Here is a 5,961-nt window from a genome sequence, read left to right as displayed (position 1 = left end):
CCCTCGCCGGGAGCGCCACCGCGCTCCCAAGTGGCGCACTGTAGCAGTGCGCCACCGGGCCGGCCTATTTTTGTATTTTTAATAAAGTAGAAAATCTCAGCAAACTTTCTAAACAGCAAGGCAAATCATTTACTATAAAAACAGTTTGCACTATGTATCTTAACATCCCCTAACAATACTCAAGTCAAAGCATGAAAACTGATCATAATCATCAATATGAAATAACTGTTCCCAATCCATGGGGATACCTTACAAGCACATCATCTGGTTGGTCCCAACTCAGGATTCATCCTTCCATTCAATAGTAATTTCTTGAGCATCTAGTACCCTTAGGCACCATACTAGGTAAGCTCTAAGATGAACAAATGGTCATACCATGTAATTTCAAAATNTAGGAAAAATGTAAAGTGGATATTATAAGGGATTTTTTTAATATCTGATAAATGAACAAGAACATAAATCATATGAAAAATTAATTTCATTATAGTCTCAGCTTGTATATATCCACCTTCTCTGGGAAATTGCTGGGATATATATTGTACCAATAGTAATCATTTTATTATCCCTGAAAATAGTATGTCAGAACTGCCAATATTTTATTAGCTGGGAAGCAGCTGTGTCTAGTGGTGTTACTACAATAATTTGCATTTCTAAATGTATCGTACCACTTTAGGAAAGACAATATACTTTGTACAGAGATTTCTGCTTCTACCTATATAGAAAACTGGAAAGAACTTCATTCCCACCCTAACAAAGAGAAAAAGCCAAATAAACTACAAAATTTTAACTCTTCTTAAGCCCACCAGATAGCTGGGGTCACAGGGCAACCAAGTAGCCGGAATGCCAAGGGAGGCCCATCCAAGGAGAAACAGGCCTGGCTTGCTTTCAGCAGAACTTGAGAAGAAAGGCAGACACCACTCCCCAGTCTAAGCACAAAGCAAAGGCAGGCCAGCACTAGCATTTGAGTCCCGTGATACAATGAGGAGGAAAACCCAGCTAAACCCCTGAACAGACTGACTCACCCACACCAACACCCTGACAGAGGAAGACATTTGCCCATTTTCAGGCATAATGATGCCTGATATTCGCAGAATACAAACCTATAAGCAAATAAGGACAGGTATAACAATGCCCATTTCACAGAGAAGGCTCCCAGAGGTAAATTGCTTTACCTACATTACATGGCAAGCTAGAGAATTAGTAAATTAACCCAGGTCTTCAGACTCTGCTAAAACACAGATACTTCTAGGTATCTGTACTAGATACTTCTACATTCATGAAGCAGTATAAAGTGACAATCCAGATCACAATTCTGTTCCTTGTCATCAGTGTATTAGAGAGCAATTTTACATTACTTTAATTCCTTTCATCCCATAAAACCAACATCTTATTAATTTTAGTAACTATCTCAAAGTCACTGAGAACAATAAATCCAAAATAATAAAAACTGCTAAATCCAAAATAATAAAAACCGTATCCAAAAGTTAATTGAAGAATCTCTTTAGGATACTCTGGACTCCCTAGCAACAGCAGGCTTGTTAGTGGTCACTGTATGGCTCACTTTGTTCATTTCTGGACATATTTTGTGGCAGTTTCATTTTAGTACTGGCCACCGTTTCATATTTTAGTGGTACAAAGCAGGTAAGAGTTTTATCAGCCAAAATATTCCATAAAGAAAGTATTGATTTCCCTTTTATTGCTAAGTTAATAGGAGGTATTCTTTCTCTTAAGGGGAGAAAATGTTTTATCCTTACAGGAATAGATAAGTAAATAAAATATAGAGCTATTAAAGAACAATGAAGTCAAAAAAGACTATTTTTGTATTTTTAATAAAGTAGACAATCTCAGCAAACTTTCTAAACAGCAAGGCGAATCATTTATTATAAAAAGTTTGCACTGTGTATCTTATAACATCCCCTAAGAATACTCAACTCAAAGCATGAAAACTGATCATAATCATCAATATGAAATAACTGTTCCTAATCCATGGGGATAACTTACAAGCACATCACCTGGTTGGTCCCAACTCAGGATTCATCCTTCCATTCAATAGTAATTTCTTGAGCATCTAGTACCCTTAGGCACCATACTAGGTAAGCTCTAAGACGAACAAATGGTCATACCATGTAATTTCAAAATCAGCTAAAAGCTATGTTTAAATATAAAGAAAGAAAAAAAAAGTACCTTTTCCTAACAGTATTCCAGCTATAAAAGCTTTCTCATAAGCCAAAGCTTTATCTTCCTTCCAATCATTTTTTGCCCAAAAGTAGCTGAAGTGAAAGCTTGGCCACCAGTTTTTCCTGGAGTTCCACTCTTCTTGAACCCAGGCAAGGTGGTTTCTGGAAAAGAGAGATGTCAAAAGGGAAGATCAATGATGGGAACAAATCTATACTGTCAGAATACGAACTTAAGTAGAGTCTGGGGAAAAATGACAAGATGTTTCCAAATTAAACTCTGAATATAGTTAAGGCATAACACGAGTGGCAACAGCATGAAAACAAATCCTTTTTTTGTTCACTTCAATCTCTACGTCCCATTTTCCATCTAAACAGCTAGCTCCGTTGAGTATCCACAGATTTTAATATCCTCAGGGGGTCCTGGAACCAATCCCACACGAATACTGAGGAATAAGTGTATAGCACAGTGATTAACAACATCGACAATAAAGCCAGAATCCTGGATTCAAATCTCATATCTTCAGTTTACAATTTATGTGATCTTAGACAAACTTCTTAACCTCTCTGAGCTTCAGTTTCCTTCAGGATACTAATGGTACTTATCTCATAGCACTGTTACTAGGATTAAGCTGGTCTAGCAGTAGAGCAGGTATAAAGCTCTTTGCATAGTATCTGGCACATGGTAAATGTTCAATATATATTATTATTATCACTTAAGAGTTACTTAAAAATCTTACTTAATATTATACGCTGCCAAGAATTACTATCCAAATTAACATGCCATTATTACATAAATACATGAACACACAGGTTTGACAGTTGAGCCCAGGCAATGCTAGGTATTTGTCAATAATTTTTTTTATTGTACATAAGGTGTACAACATGTTTTGATATACATATACACAACTAACTTTCTGTGTGTAGTAGAAGCACCTACAATCTACTCTCTTAGTAAATTTCCGGCATGCAATACAATATTAACTATAGTCCTTGGATGCTGTACCTTAGATCTCTATAATTTAATTCAGCAAATGCTTACTTACTTAGCACCCTATGGGAGAAATTCTAGAGGTTCAAAAAATAGTACATTTCTCTGCCTTCAAGAACCTTACGTTCTGGTAGTGGTTTACATAGTGCTTGAGATTTGCAGAGTGGTTTACAGTGAGTGCGTCAACATATTACACCAAAAACACTTCATAATCAGCACTGCTCTCCACAGTCAACTCAAATCTGAAGCCTGAAACAAGTTCCAATGATACTGAATTTCCTAACCAACCAATATGGATAAAATTATACTTAATTTTATGACATCCTTTCTTCTTATACACCAAGAACTTAATTTTGTGACATCCTTTCTTCTCATACACCAAGTAAAAACAAGAGCCACTCCTTTTCTTTTACTCAAAATGTACACTAATGATACAATGATAAGAAATATAGTTTTAGTTATCCAGATCACAATGGACTTAATAAATACTTGTTGAATGAATAATCTATGATGATCTTGTGAGGTGCTAAAAACCCCAATTAAAATTACTGAAGACAGCTAGGAGGAAAGCTGCATCCCATGTGATCTTAGAAACTGGTGACACACGGGCTGGCCCAGTGGCGCACTGCTACAGTGTGCGAGCGTGGCGGCGCTCCAGCCGAGGGTTAGGATCCCACATACAGACCGGCCGCTCACTGGCTGAGCGAGGTGCGGGCGCAACGCCGAGGGTTGCGATCCTGTTGCCGGTCCGGTACGGGCGCAACACTGAGGGTTGCGATCCGTTGCCGGTCACGAAAAAAGACAAAAAGAAAAAAAAAAAAAAGAAACTGGTGACACACAAATCACAAAGATGTGCAAAGAGAATCTTCAGCAAAGAGTGGGTGTGATCCCTTCTGGTCCCTATTCCCAATCTGAGAACACACATGCATGCCGTTGCATTAGAGTGCTATGGCATAGGACTTATTTTGAGAGAACAAAAAAATCTTGATAGAATTTTTGTATGTTATGATTATGACTCTATTTCCTTGCTTCAGAAGAAAATGTACTCAGAAGAAAATAGCTGAAAGCACAATTCAAGAAATCCAAAAACATAAGCAAAAAACTTCATTTTAAAATCGATAGGTATCCGGCCAGCCCCGTGGCTCCCTCAGGAGAGCATGGTGCTGGTAGCGCCGAGGCCGCAGGTTCGGATCCTATATAGGGATGGCCGGTGCGCTTGCTGGCTGAGCGTGGCACAGACAACACCGTGCCAAGGGTTGTAATCTCCTTACCGGTCAGGAAAAAAAAAAATTAATATGTATTAGCTAAAATATTGGAAACTATTTATAATACAGTAATAAATACTGTGTGTTTCTTCCTTACCCCATTAAGGTCTGTCTCAGATATNCATAATAATCATATACATTGTATATTGACAAAATAAAAATTTAAAAAAAAAAAAAGAAATATACTTTTAGTTATCCAGATAACAATGGACTTAATAAATACTTGTTGAATGAATAATCTATGATGATCTTGTGAGGTGCTAAAAACCCCCACTAAAAATTACTGAAGACAGCTAGGAGGAAAGCTGCATCCCATGTGATCTTAGAAACTGGTGACACACAAATCACAAAGATGTGCAATGAGAATCTTCAGCAAAGAGTGGGTGTGATCCCTTTTGGTCCCTATTCCCAATCTGAGAACACACATAGATGCCCTCGCATTGGAGTGCTATGGCATAGGACTTATTTTGAGAGAACAAAAAAATCTTGATAGAGGGCCGGCCCGTGGCTCACTTGGTAGAGTGCGGTGCTGATAACACCAAGGCCCCGGGTTCGGATCTGATATAGGGATGGCCGGTTTGCTCACTGGCTGAGCATGGTGCTGACAACACCAAGCCAAGGGTTGAGATCCCCTTACCGGTCATCTTTAAAAAAAAAAAAAAAAAATCTTGATAGAATTTTTGTATGTTATGCTTATGACTCTATTTCCTTGCTTCAGAAGAAAATGTACTCAGAAGAAAATAGCTGAAAGCACAATTCAAGAAATCCAAAAACATAAGCAAAAAACTTCATTTAAAAATCGATAGGTATCGGGCCGGCCCCGTGGCTCACTCAGGAGAGCATGGTGCTTGTAGCGCCGAGGCCGTGGGTTCGGATCCTATATAGGGATGGCAGGTGCGCTTGCTGGCTGAGCGTGGCACAGACAACACCATGCCGAGAGTTGTAATCCCCTTACCGGTCAGGAAAAAAAATAAATAATTAATAGGTATTAGCTAAAATATTGGAAACTATTTATGATAATACAGTAATAAATACTGTGTGTTTCTTCCTTACCCCATTAAGGTCTGTCTCAGATATTTTGCCAAATATTTCCAAGCAGTTATGTTCTTAGTGCATCCAGCAAAATCTAAGACTCCAAATAACACCTCCAATGCCAGTTTATGGTGTTCTTCTTTTTCTGCAATAGTCATAATAGTTCAAGATTACATAAGATAACAAAGTGCACAAAACTGAAAAAAAATGCAGTTGATGAAATATTACTAAATCATAAGCCTTCTGGTTTGGTTGACAGTTTAAAACAATTCATTATGCTCATATTCACATGAGGAATCTGAAGAATTCAATAATTTAGTCATTCTAATGAGGTCACAGTGGTGAGTGATTCCTACATGAGTCATACTTCTCTACTTATATACTATGTAAAACATTATTTAAAGTACCTGCCCTATTTGGGCATTTTATATATGAGGATACTTCTAAAAGTTCATGGAAATATAGAATTAAAAGATCACGAATCTTTCCATGAACTTTT

At 37.7% G+C, this 5,961-nt stretch overlaps 1 pseudogene; it reads right to left on the bottom strand.

Annotated features, from left to right (window-relative positions):
* The window catches only part of LOC103609233, a 30,128-nt pseudogene that overhangs the window by 3,064 nt on the left and 21,103 nt on the right, over positions 1 to 5,961 (bottom strand).

This window comes from Galeopterus variegatus, unplaced genomic scaffold, assembly GCF_000696425.1.
Source record: "Galeopterus variegatus unplaced genomic scaffold, G_variegatus-3.0.2 Scaffold9370, whole genome shotgun sequence".
Taxonomy (NCBI): domain Eukaryota; kingdom Metazoa; phylum Chordata; class Mammalia; order Dermoptera; family Cynocephalidae; genus Galeopterus; species Galeopterus variegatus.
The sequence above is the reverse complement of the archived record's forward strand: the minus strand, read 5'-3'. Positions and strand labels throughout refer to the sequence as shown.